Source organism: Megalopta genalis, chromosome 2, assembly GCF_051020955.1.
Source record: "Megalopta genalis isolate 19385.01 chromosome 2, iyMegGena1_principal, whole genome shotgun sequence".
Classification (NCBI taxonomy): domain Eukaryota; kingdom Metazoa; phylum Arthropoda; class Insecta; order Hymenoptera; family Halictidae; genus Megalopta; species Megalopta genalis.
The window spans coordinates 37045356-37058363 of NC_135014.1; the positions used below are offsets into that span (position 1 = coordinate 37045356).

The 13008-nt window shown below is 40.3% G+C and overlaps 1 protein-coding gene across 2 annotated transcripts in view; it reads right to left on the minus strand.

Annotated features, from left to right (window-relative positions):
• The window catches only part of LOC117225397 (uncharacterized), a 47693-nt gene that overhangs the window by 12675 nt on the left and 22010 nt on the right, over window positions 1-13008 (minus strand). The window contains exon 1 of one of the 2 annotated variants that reach the window (XM_076519291.1): window positions 1408-2166. The exons of the other annotated variant lie outside the window; for it this stretch is intronic. The gene's annotated coding sequence lies outside the window, so the exon portion shown is untranslated. Of the gene's footprint in view, window positions 1-1407; window positions 2167-13008 lie in introns of those variants that run through there. 2 annotated transcript variants of the gene reach the window in all.

The window sequence follows — 13008 nt, forward strand, 5'->3', positions numbered from 1 at the left end:
GGCAATTATAGATCTGCGTGTCGAGGAATGTGCTGATTATTATACAACTCTCAACCGGTTAACACAAAATGTTGTCATCTCTTCGTGACGAGTATACTCGACGGAAACACCTAAGCAGTTATATTAAATAAACATATAACCGGTTATATTAAATTATGTATTTTATAAGACCGTTGTACATAATATTTGTAAATTATGTATTTTATGAGAACGTTCTACTGGAATCAAATATGAAGAGATATCAAAAATATCAAACGTATATGGTTTATTATTTAATTACAGTATAATTAGTCAAGGAAAAGAGACATTCTTCATATTAAATTATGTATTTTATAAAAACGTTTTACTGCAATCAAATATGAAGAGATATCAAAAATATCAAACGTATATGGTTTATTATTTAATTACAGTACAATTAGTCAAGGAAAAGAGACATTCTTCATATTAAATTATGTATTTTATAAAAACGTTTTACTGCAATCAAATATGAAGAGATATCAAAAATATCAAACGTATATGGTTTATTATTTAATTACAGTACAATTAGTCAAGGAAAAGAGACATTCTTCATATTAAATTATGTATTTTATAAAAACGTTTTACTGCAATCAAATATGAAGAGATATCAAAAATATCAAACGTATATGGTTTATTATTTAATTACAGTATAATTAGTCAAGGAAAAGAGACATTCTTCATATTAAATTATGTATTTTATAAAAACGTTTTACTGCAATCAAATATGAAGAGATATCAAAAATATCAAACGTATATGGTTTATTATTTAATTACAGTATAATTAGTCAAGGAAAAGAGACATTCTTCATATTAAATTATGTATTTTATAAAAACGTTTTACTGCAATCAAATATGAAGAGATATCAAAAATATCAAACGTATATGGTTTATTATTTAATTACAGTATAATTAGTCAAGGAAAAGAGACATTCTTCATATTAAATTATGTATTTTATAAAAACGTTCTACTGGAATCAAATATGAAGAGATATCAAAAATATCAAACGTATATGGTTTATTATTTAATTACAGTATAACTAGTCAAGGAAGAGAGACATTCTTCATATTAAATTACGTATTTTATAAAAACGTTTTACTGCAATCAAATATGAAGAGATATCAAAAATATCAAACGTATATGGTTTATTATTTAATTACAGTATAACTAGTCAAGGAAGAGACATTCTTCATTAAATGATGTATTTTATAAAAACGCTCTACTGGAATGAAATATGAAGAGAGTCAAACATACACGGTGTAATTACAGTACAACTAATTAAGAAAAATACACACTTTGATGTTCATTAAATTATATATTTTATAAAACCGTCGTGCCGAAATCAGATGTGAAGATAATCAAACGTATGCGGTGTAATTACAGTAACTTACACGCTTTCCAAAGGGATTGCAACAGCTAATTAAAGAATATCTGAGTATCTTTTCGTGTAGAATAGCTAGGCTGGTATCTTCTTACTGCGGCGATGATTCGAGCGACTCTACTTAGTTCCGCGTCCCCCCGTCAGCGACAAAATGGCGGATCGGCGGCCCGGGAAGAGGACCCAGCGGACCGAAAGCGTGTCGCTTTTGCGAGTGAAAAGTCTCCGAGGAAAAGAAAAGAGCCCGGAGCCAGGGACGCGAAAAAATCTGTTACAGTTATTCGCTGGCCGGTCATGCTCTCTTGACTGTGACCAGTTGCGCACCTGGACGGTACGCGACGCGAAGCGACGAGACGCGATTTCGCAATTTTTCCCGTCGTGCCGCGCCGCGCCACGCCACGCTGCTGTTGGTCCGGCCTCGACGGAGATGCCGGAACAGCGTCGCGCCGCTCCCTTTCCGCTTCGTAAACGCTTGCCGTGTCCGCGATACACGTTCATCGAGGAGGAATTTTTAAGGAGTAAAGAGACTGCTTAAGTGCTGCTTGTTATTTCTCTTGTTCATTGTTTTATTAACGCTAGAACTACCAAGCTCTAAACACGATTAATGAATATTTAATTTAATTTGATTTTTTTTATTTTATTTTATTTTATTTTATTTTATTTTATTTTATTTTATTTTATTTTATTTTATTTTATTTTATTTTATTTTATTTTATTTTATTTTATTTTATTTTATTTTATTTTATTTTATTTTATTTTATTTTATTTTATTTTATTTTATTTTATTTTATTTTATTTTATTTTATTTTATTTTATTTCATTTTTTTCATTTTATTTTATTTTATTCCACTTCATTTCATTTATTTCTACATACGGAATTGTATTCATTTATACTTCCTGCAATTTTTATCATAATATATGATTCAACGAAGAAGTTCGTGCAATAATTTTTAACAAAAACATTTTTACAGTATCAGAAATTGTGAAAGCAACAAATCGGAAGCCAGCCATTTTGACCGATTTGGTAGTTCTAGGGTTAAGTTCGTCAATTTATTTAACTATCGAGGCGTCGAGAATAATGTCGTATGATGGTCTGCCGATACGGGGATGCACAGAATCAATTGTTACGCCACGATTATGGGCTGAAACAATTTTCGCAATACACTGCTAAGACTCAATGGTAATCGCACGTGAACGTAAGGATGATGCAGCTTTGTGCAATCGTCTCGATCAGCATGCTCGAACGATCGACAATGGCTATCTCGAATAGCAATCCTCCTTGTCTCCTTCCGTCTGCTGCGTTACTCGTTTCGTCGGCCGCACGACTTTTCTCGGAGACAAACAATCGCGAAGTTTCCGTCAACGAAGGCACAATGAGGCGTGTAAAGTGGCAGAACGAGCGGTCGGGAATATGTAATGACAAGTTATCGGAGAGTTAGCCGGCTAATTTCTGGACGGCGTATCGCAGGGACCATTAATTCCGCTGGCAACGTAATCGAGTAATTAATTGTGCTCGAGCCGCAGGATCAATAAAACAACGTTAAAATGCAAGCTCGTCGTTGCGCCGCGGCCGCAATCTGTGCCCGCGAGATTATTTTATCTGTTGTGCTCGTCGTTCCCGTTTTCCTTATCGATCCCCGAGCGAGTTACATAAAACCGCTCGATGAATCACGCGGATAATAAAAAGACCGTTTGGTGCCCGGCGAGCACCCGAGACGTCCAAGCCCGTCATCGAGAGAATAATTCGCGGGTTAGCATCCTGCACGGTGTCCGGCCCGTTCTTTTCTCGTGCCACATCGTTTTCAGACCAAAAAGCTGGCCCGGATCGCGTTCTAGTCTCATTCGCTCGTCGATTGTTCCTTGGAACTCTGCCTCCGCGATGGATTCATTCTACTTTGACTCCGAGCCCGGATTCCCGTCCATCTTCTCCAATTCTTTCTTACGAAATCATCGAGCTAAAAGTGAGATAGGTAGGGGAGGCCGAGGCAAAGTTGGTCTAAAAAAGTTCGGCGGAGGATACGAAACGTTTCCTTTGGTAAAAGAACGCTGAAATAAATTTAAATCATAATCGAATATCTTCTGTACACAGTAATGTCTCCCTAACTAACGCTCAGATCTTGCACAAAAATGGACAATTTAGGAGGAAGAGAAGATACGATTATACGATCCTTGCGGTTCATTTTTTATAGATACGAATTGTCAACAACTATAGAAATGAGCTGCAAGGCTCGAATAATCGCATCTCTTCTTCCCAGATTGTCTATTTTTGTGTACAATCTGAGCGTCAGTTAGAGTAGTTTACTGTAGTGCGAATTTCCGACCGTTTCATTTTCAACAAAGTTAATCTTTAAGAAAGGTTCTTAATATTTTTTAGAGCTTACAATAATTTCATAGTTGTTGACAATTCGCAACTATAAAAACGAACCACAAGGCCCGAACAATCGTGTCTCCTCTTCCCAAATTATTCATATTTGTAGACAATCCGAGCGTCAATTAGAGAGACATTACTGTACATAGTTCCGAAGCATCACGTTTGGAAATAACCTTAAAGTGGTTCCAAAACTGGGCCAAAAACAGGATGTAAAATTAGAAATTAGACAAGTCAATGAATTACACTGAACCGTTCAACAAGTTCGTCGGTTTGTAAATAAGAACAACGCTTCGAAACACTTTCAGGTAGCTGTATTTAATTGTATTTCGTTCAGGTTCGCAAACCATTGATCGAGAAATGCAGCAGTTTTAAGTTAGTTCAGCCACCTTCAATCTTATGAATGAATGTTCAACAAAGTTCTCTTTGCCCCAAGGCTCGTTATTCCCCGATCTCCCCCCACGTGGGCTTTATCGAGCGAGTCTTGAGGAGCATTTGCCGTTTTCTGCTTTCCAAAATTCCTCGAATCTTTTTCCCGCATCCTCAATTTCTGCGACCTTCTTCGCGCAGTTTCAGCGATGTATTTTTCCAAGGAAGAACGTACGACGCTTGTCTATACAAATTCAAGATGTTTAGTACTTTTAGAGAGGGAGAGAGTTTGTGCGTGCGTGTGTGTGTGTGTGTGTGGGTGGGTGTGTGTGCGATAGCAATTGACACGAAATGCGAACGGTGAATGCGATTAGTGACTCGAATCGGTTGTTTCACGTCGCCTGGAAGAGAGCGGTTCCGATCCTAAATTCCTTGCCGCGATGAGTCACGTTGGAACAGCGATTGAGCAACCGATTACTCACTCGAATATCCGATTTTCTGGATGACGAACGCGGCGTGCTCGTTCAGCCGAGAATAGCTATAGTTCTGAAAGCTGATAACGAAGCAGATAACCATCGGAGGCGGACGGGGACTTGTTAATTCGCCGCAATTTCGTATTGAAAATCAATGTCCCGTGCACGACGCGAAACTCAAAAGATCCCCGCCGACACTCGTGACGCTCCAAGCCACGAATAACTCACTTTCGAAAGCTTGATTACGCAAATACGTAGGCACGTAACTAACTGGACTGCGGATGTTTACGCAAATTCGACTTTCGAGAGAGGATGATTTACGAGAACACGAGTTCGGTAGAAATTTCTTCCTGAAACGATTTCCAGTTGGAAAAAAAGGTAATCATCTCAACTGCATCTACATCGAATTTTACATAATCGCGCGCATCGTTTCCGTTTACGATACACGCGTGTCGTACTCGAAACATTTTTTTCAGTCCCGAGCCTCTTCGAGATCGCCTCGAGAAGAAACGGACAACGCCTCGTGTCGACAATCGCACAGAACCCTTCGAGACGCCACGATCGGCGCACGATTTGTCGGGCCACGAAGATCTTTATCATCGTCGAAGTTCTAAATTCAGCCGTCCTTATCTTCCTGCTTTGAATATCTACGAGCTGCAAAAGTGCATAGCAGTCTTCGAATGACGACACGAATAGATTACATCGTAATTTGTATTCCCGATACACCGCGTTCGAAGGAAACTGTTCCACCGATGACATCGGCGGGCCGAGTCACTCGCGGAAGGATCGGCGACGACCTCGAGCGGCCAGAATTTTCCAGAATCGAACGGGAAAGCTTCGGCATTGTGCCTCGAAAGGCAGACGGGGGCTACTCGGCGCCGGTTCGGCCGGTGGTTTAAATCGATCTAGCCAGTCGAGCACTCTGTCCACGTCCAGTGCCGATATTCCTGCGCGTTCACGTGACTAATGGACCATTGTCCTGGCACGGACACCGAGAGGTCGGACAGACGAAATCCACAAGGATCGGTCACTTTCAGGGACCGGTCGCTGACACGTACCCGATAGAATTTCATACCGGCTCGCCGTTGTTTTTTCCCCTTTTCTGGCATTTTTATGGGGTCAAAGCACCCTCTCCCACCCCCACTCCCGCCCCCCGAGCCATCAGACCGCTGTCACTGCATTCCCCCTCCCTGGTGGAGCCTCGGTGATTATTTCACCGATGTCCTTCTGGTCGAAAGAATCGGACGGCTATTTATCTTTTTAGCGGAGAAAAATAGAACGTTATTCTTTTTAATAGAGAATGAACATGTTTTCTTTTTTTATACAAGAAAATTAGGAACCGAAAGAGTAGAACAGAATCTTTTTAATAGAGAATGAATATATGTTTTTTTTTATAGAAAATTAGGGATACAAAAAGCATCTTCTTTTTAAATAGACAATTTTTGTGTATTTTTGACAAAGATCGAGCAATGGTAAAAATAAATTGTTCTAGTTCGAAACGAAGATTATAAAGAGCGTAAACAAAAATAAAATCAAGCGATGTAACAAGGATATAATCGATCAATATAACAAAAATATTAACAAGAACATAAACGATAAAATAGTGTAAACAAGAACATGACCGATCAATATAATAAAAATATTAACAAGAACATAAACGATAAAATAGTGTAAACAAGAATATGACCGATCAATATAACAAAAATATTAACAAGAACATAAACGATAAATAGTGTAAACAAAAATATTAACAAGAACATAAACGATGAATAGTGCAAACAAGAATATAACCAATCAATATAACAATAGTACTAACAAGAATGATAACAAGAATATAAACGATCTTTCTCTGTATTACGAAAAGAAGAATTAATTTTTAAGAGTGTACAGGGATTCGAATGTTTGCGGAAACTGCATCGGTGCGATGTGAAAAGAACAACAACGTAGAAAATGGAGTTTCCGTGGGAGAGGTGCGCCATCAGGCAGGCTCTGAGCTGTCTCAGCTGCCTCCAAGAGGCAAACGACCATGAACCGATTAGCCCCGGAGCCTCTTTCTGCCGTTTGTTAACAGGCAATCCGGTCCACGCGAGGCATAGGTTAATTTTAGCGATTGACACTACGGCCTCTAATTGCTCGTTAATCGCGTTTCCCAATCAGCCAGCTCTGCCCTCGTTCAACCTTTCTCGGAACCTCTGCCCTTGCCTCGCCCAGAGGCGGCAACCTTTGCTGACACGCGGACGAGACTTTTTAATCAAAATTGAACTCATCGACTCCTTCTAGAAATTTCTTAAAAGATCTAATCTAACCTAATCGTTCGTTTCTTGACGAACGTGGACATTGGATCTGGTTGTGGCAGTTTTTTAGAACAGCTTGGAAATAATAACTTCATTAGAATACGATCATTTTCGACGTGTATTTTGTTTATTGTGTGTCTAAATATGCGCGAATGCTCAAATATTAATGACAAGAGGCTATAATTTTATATTACAATTTTCATGAGCGCACGAAGTGTTGCGTCTAGAGACAAGGGCCATAAAAAGGTCCCACCATTGGGGAAACCCTCTCAGGCCCCAACAAGGGTCAAGGCAGACACCCCCGTCCAAGGGGTGATTCGTGCCTTGACCAATAATAAACAATCTACCTCCATCCACGGGTGCTCTTCCACGACTTTCCAGCGTTGGAAGAGCATTCTTCCACCAGCGCTCGCAGAGAGTACAACACAAAAAATAAAGTTCTCTAAGACTACTAGAGACCCTTCCACGTCATTAATTTGCCGTAGGAAGCGTGAATCGAGCGTACAATAGTTCGGTCGCGCATGTACGTTAGGCGACTAACCGAACGTACGGACAAAACACGAAGCTTAGTTCCGCTGATTGGCTCGGCAGTCTCGCGCCAGCCAAGCTCGCCACTCATTGGTCACTGTTTTTCGTTAATAACTCGTAAACAATGCCGCGAATTGCATTTTCGCTAAGGAAAAAGTTACTTCAAAAGACCTCAGGAATTCTCTACTTCCGGATTGCGAGATATTTTTGGGACACCCTGTATGTGTCGCGAGAATCAAGCGATGGCGAGTATACTCGTCAAACACTTAGCGAGCGTCGCTGTTAAAATATTGGATCAAAAAGACGGTTTTATTTGACGAAATTAACAATTTTATTATTAATATTTACTTATTCACTTGACATTAATGTATAATACATACATGATGAACGAAAAACGCAGGAAAAATCAAATACCTATAAAAATTAAAAATTCAAACTGCTGCTGTAGTGATATTTAGTGAACCTTTGCATGTCGAACACCAATATCGTGATTCTTTTCTAATCCTGTTGGCCTCGAAATATTCTAAACATCTTGAAATTTGAGAATATGTTTTCGTTTTCACTAAAATTACAATTTAAGTAGCCGATGGTCACTACTTTTCACGCGCGACGAGTATACTCGTCGTGACACAAAATACACTAATGTCTCTCCAATTGACGCTCAGATTGTCCACAAAAGTGGACAATATGGGAAGAGAAGATACGATTATTCGAGCCTTGCGGTTCGTTTAGCTTTTAGCTTTTTTTAGCTTTTGTTTGCTTTTAGAGTTACGAATTGTCAGCAACTATAAGAACGAGCTGCAGGGCTCGAATAATCGTATCTCATCTTCCTAAATTGTCCATTTTTTTGTGCACAATCTCAACGTCAGTTAGGGAGACATTACCGTATACTGCAACTTCGCAATGACGCGTACACTCGTCGAACACAGCTAACTGGTTAAGTAGAAACAAAGCGCGAAGAATTTCGAAGGATCAAATGTTTCCATTAGCCTCTTTGTCGCCGGCGTTTCTAGACGGAAGAGGGACATGCAGTACGAACAATGGCGAAGTCGTTTTCACGCATTCCTCGAGATCGAACCGTGGGACGCCGCGCCAGGAGCGTCGTCATTATCGTCGTCCGCGCGGCGAAGATCGCTTATCTCCGCTTCCTTGCTTCCGCTTCCGGAGAAAGAGCTGCCCCTCGCAACAAGTGATTCGTTAACGCGTTCGCGATCATCTGGATCAGCGGTAAGCTCTCGCCCGGAACCCCGTTTCGACTCGGTCTCCGTATATCTGGGTCAGAATCGCTTCGCGAGAGGCTGTTTGTTCCGTTCGATCGTGGCTCGCGCCGATCGCGAGTCGCGTCGCTCGCGCCGGAAACCGACTCGAAGAAAGTTGCCGAGTCGATCATTGGAACCGGCGCGCCGCGGAATTGTCACGGTCGACCGACACGCCGATTCTCTGCTTCTCCTCCGCCGATCCACGCCGGTTCTCCGCCCGCGATTGCTGCAATAGCTGGCCAATTTTTCGAAGCGCGATCACCGACGATCGGTGATCGCGCGCGCGCTTTCATCGTTCGCTCCAGTTCTCCGATTTTCGTTCGGCACCTACTCTCTTCGTACCATTGTCCCTTTCTCATTAACCTCTTTGCGTTTTAATCGCAAGCGTCGGAACGGTCGCAGCTGGAGCACAATGTCCCGGCAGCTCCCACGGCGTTGAATCGACGAAATTTCATCTGGGAAACGCGATTCCGATCTGAAACGCCGCGAATGCCAGCTTTCGATCCCGGTATCGATCACCGAAATATTCTACATTCTACGGTGCTGCAAATGATCCTCTTCCAGCTGTTATTGCGGTCACGGTTCAACGTCGTTCTTCTTCCTTCTGTGTTAATTTTTCTCTGTGTCCTTTTTCTTTTATTTTTCCTGGATTTCTTTTTCACCAGTGGCAGCTATGTACTTGCATGTCTGATGAAATCTCTCACCTACTATATCCATTATACATATGTGTGTATATACAATCATACAATCCGAAAGTGGCGGGTTCCTCAGGTCATTTGAAGCAACTTTTTCCTTTACAAAAATTTTCTCCGAGGCACCGTTAACGAGTTATTAACGAAAAACAATGACCAATGAGAGGTGAGCTCGGCTGGCGCGAGGCGGTCGAGCCAATGAGCGGAACTGGGCTTCGTGCGCTGGTTGGCTGGGCCGCCTCGCGTCAGCCGTACTCAATTCTTATTGGTCACTGTTTTTCGTCAATAACTCGTTAACGGTGCCTCGGAGAAAATTTTTGTAAAGGAAGAAGTTGCTTCACATGATCTGAGGAACCCACCATTTCCGGATTGCGGAGACATTTTTGGGACAGCCTGTATTGTATACATATATTGTATATATACATATGTTTATATGCATATTTATTGTACACATATATAATTAATAATAAATATATATAATAAATTATATATATATAATTATATATACTATTTATATATATAAAAGAAAGAGATTTTACATAGTCACCGCACGAGCACAAACAAAAGGAAAGAAAAGAAAATAATAATTATAATATATATTATAAAAATAATAAATAATAATTATAATTATTATAGTAATAATAATAATAATAATTTATTTATGAATATGAATGAGCATGAATAATGATAATAATAATTTATATATGAATATGAGTGAGCATGAATAATGATAATAATAATTTATATATGAATATGAGTGAGCATGAATAAATTATTATTATTATTTCTATAATTATTATAATTATTATTGTTGATATAAAGCGATATAAAGTTGATATAAAGATCCATAAAAGAATCATCGAGAAAATCGAGACCCCGAGCGGACCGGAGAGATCCTCGATCACGGAGGAAATTTGTGAGATCGATACCAAAGTGAAAGATTGGAGAATCGGAGGATTAGAGCGCGACAATGGGGCAATCCGGATGAACGGGCGAATCGGATGATATAAACGGGGATGCGATTCGAAAATCCGTGTCCCCGTCGTTACCCCCGGACCGGTATCGGATCGTCTTCTCCGATAGAGAGGTCGACGACCGGCGCGACGCGACGTTCCCATCGAAATCATGCTCCGTTCGACACCGTCGTTGCCCCTTATCTTCCCCGGCGGGAGCTCGATCGTTTTTCAACGGCGACCGTGGAGAAAAGCGACGACCGCGGCTCGTTTTCGATTACCCGATTGCATAATGCTGAACAACCTTGCTCCAGCCGGCTCGTCGATCGCGCAGAACTGGTCTCGCGCCATCGAGCCCCGATTAAATGAAACGTGGAAAACCGCGGGGATGGAAAGATACGCGGCGGTGTTCTCCGGGGCGGACCCATCGGTGCGGCGCACAGCGCAGATAAATGAAAAAGTTGCGCCAACATAGACGAACTTTTCGGATAGAAACGTGATAAAGCGGCGCAGATCGTTTTACCTTGAAGCTGAAATGCTGCAGAACGAGGGAAAAATAGAGAGAATATATGATGCGAACGGTGAAATTTAACCGTGAAAATTTCCGTTCGACTTGAAATATTCCAACAAAATTCTGATTTATCCGACCTCTTTTTTAATGACATGTTACGTTTTCTCGTCGATTTCGACACACCGATTTCAAATCCGGTCGTAAAATCGACTGCTTCAGGATTTTAAGAAAGAATCGGCGGGTTACCATCTCAACAAAAAAAGTCATGATTTCGTTAGCTTGTTCACCGAAATAGATTTTTTGTTCAAAATCCTTGAGAAGAGTTGTAAATGATGTATATACCATTGTCATAAAGAAAAATTCAAGTGTACACGGTATTGGATGAATCACAATTTTGTCGGAATATTTCAACATTCGAGAATGTCTCTCTATTTTCCTCTTAATCTGGAACATTTCAGCTGGAACGCGAAAATGAATCGTCGTTTGAACTGATCTCGATGAAAAGCTCTTTGATTTTTACGCAACTTCGTCGCTTTGGCCCTCCGCGCGGTGCTTCTGTTTACTCTGGCAAGCGTTATTTCACCGTGAAAAAGAAATTCGACGGCGCTTTGCTCGGCCATCATCCTGTAACGAGCGAACGATAAGCATCTTGCAGCTCTAGTACGGAGAACCGTGAGAATCTCGGTCACGGAAGCTACGAAACTGGGTGAATCGCGATGGGAGGTACCGCGGCACCCGTGGATTTTCCCCTCGCAATTATTTAATCGTCCACCCGCCTTTTTTTACGTCGCACGTTCGAACGAAACACCTATTTCTGTGAACGTCGCCGGCCAATCGTCGACATTTTGTGCTATAGCTTCATTAAATCTGTAGACTGCGGATTTTATGCATTTATGATAAAATTGGATAGTTATAATTCGAAACACTGTAACAATTAAAAACATTTTAAAAGTCAATGCATTGTTTGTAATATATCAAGATGATTCGAGGAAGAACGAACTTGCTATTCATTTTCTATATCTTGCAATTGACGAAGGCAATTTTTATTTTACATAAAAATCTGCATTCTAGTGATTCTAGTATTAGAAAACACAAAAGAATGAAAGAAAAAAGAAAGGGAATTAAGGAGAAGAAAAAGTAGCTGCTGACAGCTGCGATTAATCAAATAAATCTAATATAAATGTACAGTCAGGGACAAATACATGTGAATAAAACGCTAATTAAAAATGCTACAACTCTTTCTGAACTAGGCTAAATGACATGAACTTTTTTTTAGATGATAGAGGGACTAGTATATTAAATTATAATTTTGCTACTAATTATTTTTCTATTACTTGAGATGACAAAACATATAAAAAACATACGTTTTTTTAAATTGTGACAAAAATTTAAGGAGTGCGTTTTTCAGATCTCGATAATTTGTATGCATGCTGAAAATGTCATCGAAATCGTTCAACGTTGTCGACAGTCAATTTTGGTCGACGAGACCAAAGAAAACGGACGTTTCGTTCCATAGTGCGTCGCCGAATGACGATTTCGAGAAATTTCCGAGCTGACCGCGTTGCGGAACTTTCGTGGAAGTTGCCTTCTTCGCGGGGGAAAGGGAATTCTACGAGCTTGATTATTGCGAAGCTAAAATAGTATCGCATCAGAATGTTAACAAGTATCGCAGTTAGGGGCGCCCTAGAAAATTCATTTCACTTTCGCGCCGTTTCTCTAAAAATCGCATCGGTTCACTAACTGACCGATTTCTTTCCTGGATTCGCGCTTCATGCTTTCACTCGGGAAGCGATCGCAATATTTTTATTTCTTCCGTTCCCCGTTGGCGATCCGAGGAAAATTCGGACTTTCGAAGGAACTAAACGCAACCTCGACGACGCTTCGAAACGCTGTTTCTTATCGCTCGTTATTCCACAATTCATATCTGCTTGTCTTTCCGATGATTTTCACGATTTAAAGTCGTCGCGCGATTCCCAAAAAATTAAATCACAGGAAATGAATCGTCGCATGTTTTTATTTTTACCAGAAAGGTTGTTCTAATAGTTCGTTTGTCAATGGTTTGCTCTTTTCTAATCCGCATTTATTTAACAGGGGGTGGGTAAAAATAGATTTTTGAAATAGTAAATAGACTATAAATATTTTTATCTTTTAATGTAATATCGAATTT